At 48.8% G+C, this 14,012-nt stretch overlaps 1 protein-coding gene across 3 annotated transcripts in view; it reads left to right on the forward strand.

Moving 5' to 3' along the window:
* Positions 1 to 14,012, forward strand: part of RAB11FIP5 (RAB11 family interacting protein 5) — a 67,457-nt gene that overhangs the window by 8,204 nt on the left and 45,241 nt on the right. The gene's annotated exons all lie outside the window — the stretch shown is intronic.

The raw sequence follows: 14,012 nt of genomic DNA on the forward strand, positions 1-14,012 counted from the left end.
CTTTATAATTGGTTCCAGGGGTACACGGGCAGCAGTGGTCTGGTCAGTGGAGGAGTATTTAAAGTAGGGACCGCAGACAGGCTTCAAAGGCCTAACATAAGAAAATGGGCTGGCTGTAGGCACTTTATAATTGGTTCCAGGGGTACACGGGCAGCAGTGGTCTGGTCAGTGGAGGAGTATTTAAAGTAGGGACCGCAGACAGGCTATCAAAGGCCTAACATAACAAACAATAGGCTCATGGCAGTTTCACAGCGGTTACATGGATACACGGGCAGGCAGCTTGGTGGTGAGTGGAGGAGTATTTAAAGTAGGGACCGCACACAGGCTATCAAAGGCCTAAAATAACAAACAATAGGCTCATGGCAGTTTCACAGCGGTTACATGGATACACGGGCAGGCAGCTTGGTGGTGGTGAGTGGAGGAGTATTTAAAGTAGGGACCGCAGACAGGCTTCAAAGGCCTAACATAAGAAAATGGGCTGGCTGTAGGCACTTTATAATTGGTTCCAGGGGTACACGGGCAGCAGTGGTCTGGTCAGTGGAGGAGTATTTAAAGTAGGGACCGCAGACAGGCTATCAAAGGCCTAAAATAACAAACAATAGGCTCATGGCAGTTTTACAGCGGTTACATGGATACACAGGCAGCTTGGTGGTGAGTGGAGGAGTATTTAAAGTAGGGACCGCAGACAGGCTATCAAAGGCCTAAAATAACAAACAATAGGCTCATGGCAGTTTCACAGCGGTTACATGGATACACGGGCAGGCAGCTTGGTGGTGGTGAGTGGAGGAGTATTTAAAGTAGGGACCGCAGAAAGGCTTCAAAGGCCTAACATAAGAAAATGGGCTGGCTGTAGGCACTTTATAATTGGTTCCAGGGGTACACGGGCAGCAGTGGTCTGGTCAGTGGAGGAGTATTTAAAGTAGGGACCGCAGACAGGCTTCAAAGGCCTAACATAAGAAAATGGGCTGGCTGTAGGCACTTTATAATTGGTTCCAGGGGTACACGGGCAGCAGTGGTCTGGTCAGTGGAGGAGTATTTAAAGTAGGGACCGCAGACAGGCTATCAAAGGCCTAACATAACAAACAATAGGCTCATGGCAGTTTCACAGCGGTTACATGGATACACGGGCAGGCAGCTTGGTGGTGAGTGGAGGAGTATTTAAAGTAGGGACCGCACACAGGCTATCAAAGGCCTAAAATAACAAACAATAGGCTCATGGCAGTTTCACAGCGGTTACATGGATACACGGGCAGGCAGCTTGGTGGTCAGTGGAGGAGTATTTAAAGTAGGGACCGCAGACAGGCTATCAAAGGCCTAAAATAACAAACAATAGGCTCATGGCAGTTTTACAGCGGTTACATGGATACACGGGCAGGCAGCTTGGTGGTCAGTGGAGGAGTATTTAAAGTAGGGACCGCAGACAGGCTATCAAAGGCCTAAAATAACAAACAATAGGCTCATGGCAGTTTTACAGCGGTTACATGGATACACAGGCAGCTTGGTGGTGAGTGGAGGAGTAGTGCAAGGAGTGTCTGTCCCAGTACTCCCAAAATATAAATAGATGTTAATGTCTCGCAAAACAACCAAAACAAAAAAAAAAGGTGGCATACTTAGGTACAGGGGTGGGCTCATCTACTGAGTTTCTGACATTGTAATTTGGCAGTAACTATTTAATGGTGCCAATATAGGACACAGACACAGACTACTTTAAGTTGCATCATAGATGTCTACAAATTTGTATTGTCAGTGCCAGACATTGAATGATGTCAGCGAATAGACTAAAGATTGGTGGAGCTGTGCGACATAATTTTGCACGTGGTAGAGCACATTTTGAGCTGGGGTAGGGGGGAACTCTCTTGAGGCCGGCGGGACCGCCCCAGGGCCCCTCATGTTACAACGGTGTGTCTGACGTTGGGTGCGCACCACCACCGCCAGAGACACTACATTGTACTATGAGGGACCCAGTAGCAATGCCGTCAACCAAAAGCGAGCACACCCACCTCTTCAGACAAACAGCAGTCTCACGGGTGCTTGCGCCAAGTCGCGATACCACGGCCCCGTGTGGGGAGTTTTGCCATTTAGGGAGGTGTAAACATGTCGTATGCTGTACAATCAGCTGCAGCAAATTAGACATTAGAAAAGTAATTCACAGGCAAGAGCTTTTCATAGGAAAGCTAGGTGTCGGCCGGGCAAGGTGGGGCAAAAGATTTCGAAATCCAGTTGTGGTTCATTTTAATGAATGTTAGATCGTCAACATTTTGGGTAGCCAGACGAGTCCTTTTTTCGGTTAATATTGAACCTGCAGCACTGAATACTCTTTCTGATAGGACACTTGCTGCCGGGCAAGCAAGCTCCTGCAATGCATATTCTGCCAATTCTGGCCAGGTGTCTAATTTGGAGGCCCAGTAATCAAATGGGAATGACGGTTGAGGGAGAACATCGATAAGGGATGAAAAATAGTTAGTAACCATACTGGACAAATGTTGTCTCCTGTCACTTTCAATTGATGCAGCAGTACCTGTCCTGTCTGCGGTCATAGCAAAATCACTCCACAACCTGGTCAGAAAACCCCTCTGTCCAACGCCACTTCTGATGTGTGCACCCCTAACACTCCTAGTCTGCTGCCCCCTGGAGCTTGTGTGAGAACGATCACGTGCGCTGTGTGCTGGGAATGCCTGAAGCAAACGGTCAACAAGAGTTGATTGTTTGGTTGCTAATATTAGTTCCAAGTTCTCATGTGGCATAATATTTTGCAATTTGCCTTTATAGCGTGGATCAAGGAGGCAGGCCAACCAGTAATCGTCATCGTTCATCATTTTCGTAATGCGTGTGTCCCTTTTTAGGATACGTAAGGCATAATCCGCCATGTGGGCCAAAGTTCCAGTTGTCAAATCTCCGGTTGTGATTGGTTGAGGGGCAGTTGCAGGCAAATCTACGTCACTTGTGTCCCTCAAAAAACCAGAACCCGGCCGTGACACGCAACCAATTTCCTGTGCCCCCGTGAAAGTTTCCGCATTAAAAATATACTCATCCCCATCATCCTCCTCGTCCTCCACCTCCTCTTCGCCCGCTACCTCGTCCTGTACACTGCCCTGACCAGACAATGGCTGACTGTCATCAAGGCTTCCCTCTTCCTCTGGTGCAGACGCCTGCTCCTTTATGTGCGTCAAACTTTGCATCAGCAGACGCATTAGGGGGATGCTCATGCTTATTACGGCGTTGTCTGCATTAACCAGCCGTGTGCATTCCTCAAAACACTGAAGGACTTGACACATGTCTTGTATCTTCGACCACTGCACACCTGACAACTCCATGTCTGCCATCCTACTGCCTGCCCGTGTATCCTCCCACAAATAAATAACAGCACGCCTCTGTTCGCACAGTCTCTGAAGCATGTGCAGTGTTGAGTTCCACCTTGTTGCAACGTCTATGATTAGGCGATGCTGGGGAAGGTTCAAAGACCGCTGATAGGTCTGCATACGGCTGGCGTGTACAGGCGAACGTCGGATATGTGAGCAAAGTGCACGCACTTTGAGGAGCAGGTCGGAGAACCCAGGATAAGTTTTCAATAAGCACTGCACCACCAGGTTTAAGGTGTGAGCCAGGCAAGGAATGTGTTTCAGTTGGGAAAGGGAGATGGCAGCCATGAAATTCCTTCCGTTATCACTCACTACCTTGCCTGCCTCAAGATCTACTGTGCCCAGCCACGACTGCGTTTCTTGTTGCAAGAACTCGGACAGAACTTCCGCGGTGTGTCTGTTGTCGCCCAAACACTTCATAGCCAATACAGCCTGCTGACGCTTGGCAGTAGCTGGCCCATAATGGGACAACTGGTGTGCAACAGTGTCATCTGCCGATGGAGTGGTTGGCCGACTGCGTTCTGTGGAAGAGCTGTAGCTTCTGCAGGAGGACGAGGAGGAGGAGGAGGGGGTGCGAACGCCTACAGCCAACTGTTTCCTAGACCGTGGGCTAGGCACAACTGTCCCTAAATTGATGTCGCCTGTGGACCCTGCATCCACCACATTCACCCAGTGTGCCGTGATGGACACATAACGTCCCTGGCCATGCCTACTGGTCCATGCATCTGTAGTCAGGTGCACCTTTGTACTCACAGATTGCCTAAGTGCATGGACGATGCGCTGTTTAACATGCTGGTGCAGGGCTGGGATGGCTTTTCTGGAAAAAAAGTGTCGACTAGGTAGCTCGTATCGTGGTTCAGCGTACTCCATCAGGGCTTTAAAAGCTTCGCTTTCAACTAAACGGTAGGGCATCATCTCTAACGAGATTAGTCTAGCTATGTGGGCGTTAAAACCCTGTGTACGCGGATGCGAGGATAAGTACTTCCTTTTTCTAACCAGAGTCTCATGTAGGGTGAGCTGGACTGGAGAGCAGGAGATCGTGGAACTTTCGGGTGTGCCGGTGTACATGGCAGACTGAGAGACGGTTGGAGACGGTATTGTTTCCGCCGGTGCCCTAGATGCAATATTTCCTCCTACTAAACTGGTGATTCCCTGACCCTGACTGCTTTTGGCTGGCAAAGAAACCTGCACAGATACTGCCGGTGGTGCGGAAAATGGTGGCCTTACAGTGACGGAAGGGATGTTGCGTTGCTGACTAGCTTCATTGGCCGAGGGTGCTACAACCTTAAGGGACGTTTGGTAGTTAGTCCAGGCTTGAAAATGCATGGTGGTTAAGTGTCTATGCATGCAACTAGTATTTAGACTTTTCAGATTCTGACCTCTGCTTAAGCTAGTTGAACATTTTTGACAGATGACTTTGCGCTGATCAGTTGGATGTTGTTTAAAAAAATGCCAGACTGCACTCTTCCTAGACTCGGATCCCTTTTCAGGGATTGCAGACTGAGCTTTAACCGGATGGCCACGCTGTCCTCCAACAGGTTTTGGCTTTGACACGCGTTTTGGGCCAGATACGGGCCCGGCAGATGGAACCTGTTGCGATGTTGATGCCTGCTGCGGCCCCTCCTCCACCTCCGCTTCTGAACTACTGCCGCCTGCACCCTGTTCCCCCAATGGCTGCCAATCGGGGTCAATAACTGGGTCATCTATTACCTCCTCTTCGAGCTCGTGTGCAACTTCGTCTGTGTCACTGTGTCGGTCGGTGGTATAGCGTTCGTGGCGGGGCAACATAGTCTCATCAGGGTCTGATTGTGGATCTGTACCCTGAGAGGGCAATGTGGTGGTCTGAGTCAAAGGAGCAGCATAGTACTCTGGCTGTGGCTGTGCATCAGTGCACTCCATGTCAGAATCTACTTGTAATGGGCATGGCCTGTTAAATGTTTCACTTTCTAAGCCAGGGACGGTATGTGTAAAGAGCTCCATGGAGTGACCCGTTGTGTCGCCTGCTGCATCCTTCTCTCTTGTTGTAGTTTTTGCTGAGGAGGACAAGGAAGCGACTTGTCCCTGACCGTGAACATCCACAAGCGACGCGCTGCTTTTACATTTACCAGTTTCGGAAGAGGAGGCAAAAGAGCTAGAGGCTGAGTCTGCAATGTAAGCCAAAACTTGCTGTTGCTGCTCAGCCTTTAAAAGCGGTTTTCCTACTCCCAGAAAAGAGAGCGTTCGAGGCCTTGTGTAGCCTGACGACGAAACTGGCTCCACAGCTCCAGACTTAGGTGGAATATTTTTATCCCCACGACCACCTGATGCTCCACTACCACTACCATCATTACCAGCTGACAATGAACGCCCACGACGACCTCTTGCACCAGACTTCCTCATTGTTTAAAAATCGTAACCAAACTAACTTTATTTGTTGCTGTCAAACAACTTACACGGTGAGCTATAACTTCAGTATGATTTCAATATCCCTTAACAGGTTGGTGAGACCACAAGGAAAATCAGGCACAATGTTACACACTCTGTTTTCTGTGACACCAAATCACAGAGATGACACACACGCAGGACTGTCACTCAAGCACTAATGTCAATATTAATCTCCCACCTAATTTATTTTTTTTTTTTTCTCTGTGAGACTTTAGAAACCAAATAATATTTAAAAAAAAAACAAAAAAACAAGGCTTTCTATGGCCCACTGAATGAGAGATGGCACGCACAGGAGTGGCACACAAGCCCTGACTGAGGCCAATATTTTTCTCCCACTGATTGATGTAGTGTTTTTGTGTTGAGGTTGATTTTAAAACACAAATGAAGGAAAAAAATAAAAAGGCTTTCTATGGCCCACAATTAGAGAGAGAGGTGGCACACCCAGGAGTCAAGACTGGCACACAAGCTGAAATGGCAATATTACTCTCCCACTGTTTTTTTATGTATTTTTTTTTTTTATTTTCAGGGAGACTTTAGAAACCAAATAATATTAAAAAAACCAAAAAATAAATAGGCTTTCTATGGCCCACTGAATGAAAGGGAGAGAGGTGGCACACCCAGGAGTCAAGACTGGCACACAAGCTGAAAGGGCAATATTACTCTCCCACTGTTTTTTTATGTATTTTTTTTTTTTATTTTCAGGGAGACTTTAGAAACCAAATAATATTAAAAAAACCAAAAAATAAATAGGCTTTCTATGGCCCACAATTAGAGAGAGAGGTGGCACACCCAGGAGTCAAGACTGGCACACAAGCTGAAATGGCAATATTACTCTCCCACTGTTTTTTTATGTTTTTTTTTTTTATTTTCAGGGAGACTTTAGAAACCAAATAATATTAAAAAAAAACAAAAAAACAAGGCTTTCTATGGCCCACTGAATGAGAGGGAGAGAGGTGGCACACCCAGGAGTCAAGACTGGCACACAAGCTGAAATGGCAATATTACTCTCCCACTGTTTTTTTATGTATTTTTTTTTTTTATTTTCAGGGAGACTTTAGAAACCAAATAATATTAAAAAAACCAAAAAATAAATAGGCTTTCTATGGCCCACTGAATGAAAGGGAGAGAGGTGGCACACCCAGGAGTCAAGACTGGCACACAAGCTGAAAGGGCAATATTACTCTCCCACTGTTTTTTTATGTATTTTTTTTTTTTATTTTCAGGGAGACTTTAGAAACCAAATAATATTAAAAAAACCAAAAAATAAATAGGCTTTCTATGGCCCACAATTAGAGAGAGAGGTGGCACACCCAGGAGTCAAGACTGGCACACAAGCTGAAATGGCAATATTACTCTCCCACTGTTTTTTTATGTTTTTTTTTTTTATTTTCAGGGAGACTTTAGAAACCAAATAATATTAAAAAAAAAACAAAAAAACAAGGCTTTCTATGGCCCACTGAATGAGAGGGAGAGAGGTGGCACACCCAGGAGTCAAGACTGGCACACAAGCTGAAATGGCAATATTACTCTCCCACTGTTTTTTTATGTATTTTTTTTTTTTATTTTCAGGGAGACTTTAGAAACCAAATAATATTAAAAAAACCAAAAAATAAATAGGCTTTCTATGGCCCACTGAATGAAAGGGAGAGAGGTGGCACACCCAGGAGTCAAGACTGGCACACAAGCTGAAAGGGCAATATTACTCTCCCACTGTTTTTTTATGTATTTTTTTTTTTTATTTTCAGGGAGACTTTAGAAACCAAATAATATTAAAAAAACCAAAAAATAAATAGGCTTTCTATGGCCCACAATTAGAGAGAGAGGTGGCACACCCAGGAGTCAAGACTGGCACACAAGCTGAAATGGCAATATTACTCTCCCACTGTTTTTTTATGTTTTTTTTTTTTATTTTCAGGGAGACTTTAGAAACCAAATAATATTAAAAAAAAACAAAAAAACAAGGCTTTCTATGGCCCACTGAATGAGAGGGAGAGAGGTGGCACACCCAGGAGTCAAGACTGGCACACAAGCTGAAATGGCAATATTACTCTCCCACTGTTTTTTTATGTATTTTTTTTTTTTATTTTCAGGGAGACTTTAGAAACCAAATAATATTAAAAAAACCAAAAAATAAATAGGCTTTCTATGGCCCACTGAATGAAAGGGAGAGAGGTGGCACACCCAGGAGTCAAGACTGGCACACAAGCTGAAAGGGCAATATTACTCTCCCACTGTTTTTTTATGTTTTTTTTTTTTTTTCAGGGAGACTTTAGAAACCAAATAATATTAAAAAAAAAAAAAAAAAAAAAAATAGGCTTGCTATAGCCCACTGAATGAGAGATAGCACACACAGCAGTGGCACACAAGCCCTGACTGAGGCCAATATTTTTCTCCCACTGATTGATGTAGTGTTTTTGTGTTGAGGTAGATTTTAGAACACAAATCACGGAAAAAATAAATAGGCTTTCTATGGCCCACTGAATGAAAGGGAGAGAGGTGGCACACCCAGGAGTCAAGACTGGCACACAAGCTGAAAGGGCAATATTACTCTCCCACTGTTTTTTTATGTATTTTTTGTTTTTTCAGGGAGACTTTAGAAACCCAATAATATTTTTTAAAAAAAATAAATAGGCTTTCTATGGCCCACTGAATGAGAGGGAGAGAGGTGGCACACCCAGGAGTCAAGACTGGCACACAAGCTGAAAGGGCAATATTACTCTCCCACTGTTTTTTTAGGTTTTTTTTTTTTTTCAGGGAGACTTTAGAAACCAAATAATATTAAAAAAAAAAAAAAAAAATAGGCTTGCTATAGCCCACTGAATGAGAGATAGCACACACAGCAGTGGCACACAAGCCCTGACTGAGGCCAATATTTTTCTCCCACTGATTGATGTAGTGTTTTTGTGTTGAGGTAGATTTTAGAACACAAATCACGGAAAAAATAAATAGGCTTTCTATGGCCCACTCAGTGAGAGATGGCACACACAGGGATGGCACTGTAGCAGAAATGCCAATCTTAATCTCCCACAAAAAAAAAAAAAAAAAAAAAAAAAACTGTCCTACAATTACTATCTCCCTGCAGTAATGTAAGCCAGGTATGGCAGGCAGCAATAGGAGTGGACTGATGCACAAATTAAATAAAAAGTGTGGACAAACAAAAAAGATAGCTGTGCAGAAAGGAAGGAACAAGAGGATATGTGCTTTGAAAAAAGCAGTTGGTTTCCACAGTGGCGTACACACAGCAATACAGCTATCACGGAGCCTTCTAGGGCAGCCCAATGAGCTACAGCGCTGAGGGGAAAAAAAAAAAAAAATAGCTTCCACAGTCCCTGCACACCGAAGGTGGTGTTGGACAGTGGAAATCGCTGCAGCACAAGCGGTTTGGTGGTTAGTGGACCCTGCCTAACGCTCTCCCTGCTTCTGACGAAGCGGCAGCAACCTCTCCCTAAGCTCAGATCAGCAGCAGTAAGATGGCGGTCGGCGGGAACGCCCCTTTATAGCCCCTGTGACGCCGCAGACAGCAAGCCAATCACTGCAATGCCCTTCTCTAAGATGGTGGGGACCAGGATCTATGTCATCACGCTGCCCACACTCTGCGTTCACCTTCATTGGCTGAGAAATGGCGCTTTTCGCGTCATTGAAACGCGACTTTGGCGCGAAAGTCGCGTACCGCATGGCCGACAAGCACAGGGGTCGGATCGGGTTTCATGAGACGCCGACTTAGCCAAAAGTCGGCGACTTTTGAAAATGATCGACCCGTTTCGCTCAACCCTAGTGGCCTCCACTCTTCCTCCAGACTCTGGGACCTTGATTTCCAAATGAAATGCAAAATTTACTTTCATCTGAAAACCTCTTGGACCACTGACAACAGTCCGGTTCTTTTCCTCCTTGGCCCAGGTAAGACCCTTCTGGCGGTGTCTATTGGTCATGAGTGGCCGGACACAAGGAATGTGACACTTGTAGCTCATGTCCTGGATACGTCTGTGTGTGGTGAAGCAATGACTCCAGCAGCAGTCCGCTCCTGGTGAATCTCCCACACATTACTGAATGGCCTTTTCTTAACAATCCTTTCCAGGCTGCAGTTATCCCAGTTGCTTGTGCTCCTTTTTCTACCACACTTTTTCCTTCCACTCCACTTTCCATTAATATTCTTGGATACAGCACTCTGAACAGCCGGCGTCTTTACCAATGACCTGTTGTGGCTTCCCCTCCTTGTGGAGTGTGTCAATGACGCCTTCTGGTCTTCTGTCAGGTCAGCAGTCTTCCCCATGATTGTGGAGCTGCTGAAACAGACTAGGGACCTTTATAAACGCTTAGGAGCCTATACAGGTGTTTTTGTGAGTTATTCTAATTTACTGAGATAATGACTTTTGGGTTTTCATTGGCTGTAAGCCATAATCATCAACATTAAGGCCATGCTCACACTGTCAGTAGTTGGTGAGTTTTTTACCTCAGTATTTATAAGCCAAAACCAGGAGTGGAACAAATAGAGGAAAAGTCTAATAGAAACATCTGCACCACCTCTGCATTTATCACCCACTCCTGGTTTTAGCTACAAATACTGATGTGAAATCCTGACCGAATACTGAACCTGTGAATGGGGAGTAACAGAAATAAACACGTGAACTCGATCACTCTGTAATGACTCTAGAGAATATAGGAGAGTCACTTTTTGTATTTAAGAACTGAAATAAATTCACTTTTTGATGATATTCTAATTTTGTGAGAAGCCCCTGTATGCAGTATAATCAATCACTGGCCCAAATCTAACTAAAAATACAGTAAAAGTAATTAAAACAACATAACCCCCCACTTACCCAACTGAAAATCAAAAGACAAGTCGAGTTGGATTTGATATGTTTGTAAAAGTTGATATTCTGAAAAGCTAATTAAGCAGCAAAGCGTGTAAAAAATGAAAAAAAAAAACCCAGACCGAGAGAGTTGGCAGAACTATCCAAATCAGGATAAATATAAACTACTCCCTGACACAGATATACATCACATTGTATACAAGTGTTTTATTACATCTGTGCTTGTGTAAGAGAGGAGCAGTGACCGGGGGTGTAAGGAGGAGAGGAGCAGTGACCGGGGGTGTAAGGAGGAGAGGAGCAGTGACCGGGGGTGTAAGGAGGAGAGGAGCACTGACCGGGGGTGTAAGGAGGAGAGGAGCAGTGTCCGGGGGTGTAAGGAGGAGAGGAGCAGTAACCGGAGGTGTAAGGAGGAGAGGAGCAGTGACCGGGGGTGTAAGGAGGAGAGGAGCAGTGACCGGCGGTGTAAGGAGGAGAGGAGCAGTGACCGGGGGTGTAAGGAGGAGAGGAGCAGTGACCGGGGGTGTAAGGAGGAGAGGAGCAGTGACCGGGGGTGTAAGGAGGAGAGGAGCAGTGTCCGGGGGTGTAAGGAGGAGAGGAGCAGTGACCGGGGGTGTAAGGAGGAGAGGAGCAGTGACAGGGGGGTGCAGGGAGGAGAGGAGCAGTGACCGGGGGTGTAAGGAGGAGAGGAGCAGTGTCCGGGGGTGTAAGGAGGAGAGGAGCAGTGACCGGGGGTGTAAGGAGGAGAGGGGCAGTGACCGGCGGTGTAAGGAGGAGAGGAGCAGTGACCGGGGGTGTAAGGAGGAGAGGAGCAGTGACCGGCGGTGTAAGGAGGAGAGGAGCAGTGACCGGGGGTGTAAGGAGGAGAGGAGCAGTGACCGGCGGTGTAAGGAGGAGAGGAGCAGTGACCGGGGGTGTAAGGAGGAGAGGAGCAGTGACCGGCGGTGTAAGGAGGAGAGGAGCAGTGACCGGGGGTGTAAGGAGGAGAGGAGCAGTGACCGGGGGTGTAAGGAGGAGAGGAGCAGTAACCGGGGGTGTAAGGAGGAGAGGAGCAGTGACCGGGGGTGTAAGGAGGAGAGGAGCAGTGACCGACGGTGTAAGGAGGAGAGGAGCAGTGACCGGCGGTGTAAGGAGGAGAGGGGCAGTGACAGGGGGTGCAGGGAGGAGAGGAGCAGTAACCGGGGGTGTAAGGAGGAGAGGAGCAGTGACCGGCGGTGTAAGGAGGAGAGGAGCAGTGACCAGGGGTGTAAGGAGGAGAGGAGCAGTGACCGGCGGTGTAAGGAGGAGAGGGGCAGTGACAGGGGGTGCAGGGAGGAGAGGAGCAGTGACCGGCGGTGTAAGGAGGAGAGGAGCAGTGACCGGGGGTGTAGGGAGGAGAGGGGCAGTGACAGGGGGTGCAGGGAGGAGAGGAGCAGTGACCGGGGGTGTAAGGAGGAGAGGAGCAGTGACAGGGGGGTGCAGGGAGGAGAGGAGCAGTGACCGGTGGTGTAGGGAGGAGAGGAGCAGTGACAGGGGGTGCAGGGAGGAGAGGAGCAGTGACAGGGGGTGCAGGGATGAGAGGATCAGTGACCGGGGGTGTAAGGAGGAGAGGAGCAGTGACCGGGGGTGTAAGGAGGAGAGGAGCAGTAACCGGGGGTGTAAGGAGGAGAGGAGCAGTGACCGGGGGTGTAAGGAGGAGAGGAGCAGTGACCGGCGGTGTAAGGAGGAGAGGGGCAGTGACAGGGGGTGTAAGGAGGAGAGGGGCAGTGACAGGGGGTGCAGGGAGGAGAGGAGCAGTGACCGGCGGTGTAAGGAGGAGAGGAGCAGTGACCGGGGGTGTAGGGAGGAGAGGGGCAGTGACAGGGGGTGCAGGGAGGAGAGGAGCAGTGACCGGGGGTGTAAGGAGGAGAGGAGCAGTGACCGGGGGTGTAAGGAGGAGAGGAGCAGTGACCGGGGGTGTAAGGAGGAGAGGAGCAGTGACCGGGGGTGTAAGGAGGAGAGGAGCAGTGACCGTGGGTGTAAGGAGGAGAGGAGCAGTGACCGGGGGGTGTAAGGAGGAGAGGAGCAGTGACCGGGGGTGTAAGGAGGAGAGGAGCAGTGACCGGGGGTGTAAGGAGGAGAGGAGCAGTGACAGGGGGTGCAGGGAGGAGAGGAGCAGTGACCGGCGGTGTAAGGAGGAGAGGAGCAGTGACCGGGGGTGTAGGGAGGAGAGGGGCAGTGACAGGGGGTGCAGGGAGGAGAGGAGCAGTGACCGGGGGTGTAAGGAGGAGAGGAGCAGTGACCGTGGGTGTAAGGAGGAGATGAGCAGTGACCGGGGGTGTAAGGAGGAGAGGAGCAGTGACCGGGGGTGTAAGGAGGAGAGGGGCAGTGACAGGGGGGTGCAAGGAGGAGAGGAGCAGTGACCGGGGGTGTAAGGAGGAGAGGGGCAGTGACAGGGGGTGCAGGGAGGAGAGGAGCAGTGACCGGGGGTGTAAGGAGGAGAGGAGCAGTGACCGGGGGTGTAAGGAGGAGAGGAGCAGTAACCGGGGGTGTAAGGAGGAGAGGAGCAGTGACCGGGGGTGTAAGGAGGAGAGGGGCAGTGACAGGGGGTGCAGGGAGGAGAGGAGCAGTGACCGGCGGTGTAAGGAGGAGAGGAGCAGTGACCGGGGGTGTAGGGAGGAGAGGGGCAGTGACAGGGGGTGCAGGGAGGAGAGGAGCAGTGACCGGGGGTGTAAGGAGGAGAGGAGCAGTGACCGGGGGTGTAAGGGTATGTCTCCACGTTCAGGATTGCATCAGTCTTTGGTCAGGATTTTATGCAAGTAAAATCCTGACCAAAACTGCACCTGAGGTCACTGGCAGGTCACCTGCGGTGTACCTGCGTGTTTTGCTCATAGTAGCAACATGCAGCGTTTTGAAAAAACGCACAACGCATGCGTTTTCGCGGCAAAAACGCATGCGTTTTTAAACGCATAGTGGAGTCTGGATTTCATAAAATCCCATCCACTATGCTGTAACATCTGGACGCTGCGTTTTTGACGCAGCAGAAAAACGCAGCGTCAAAAACGCAGCGTTTCCTGAACGTGGAAACATACCCTAAGGAGGAGAGGAGCAGTGACCGGGGGTGTAAGGAGGAGAGGAGCAGTGACCGGGGGTGTAAGGAGGAGAGGAGCAGTGACCGTGGGTGTAAGGAGGAGAGGAGCAGTGACCGGGGGTGTAAGGAGGAGAGGAGCAGTGACCGGGGGTGTAAGGAGGAGAGGAGCAGTGACCGGGGGTGTAAGGAGGAGAGGAGCAGTGACAGGGGGTGCAGGGAGGAGAGGCGCAGTGACCGGGGGTGTAAGGAGGAGAGGAGCAGTGACCGGGGGTGTAAGGAGGAGAGGAGCAGTGACCGGGGGTGTAAGGAGGAGAGGAGCAGTGACCGGGGGTGTAAGGAGGAGAGGAGCAGTGACTGGGGCTGTAAGGAGGA

This window comes from Ranitomeya variabilis, chromosome 1 (assembly GCF_051348905.1).
Source record: "Ranitomeya variabilis isolate aRanVar5 chromosome 1, aRanVar5.hap1, whole genome shotgun sequence".
NCBI lineage: Eukaryota > Metazoa > Chordata > Amphibia > Anura > Dendrobatidae > Ranitomeya > Ranitomeya variabilis.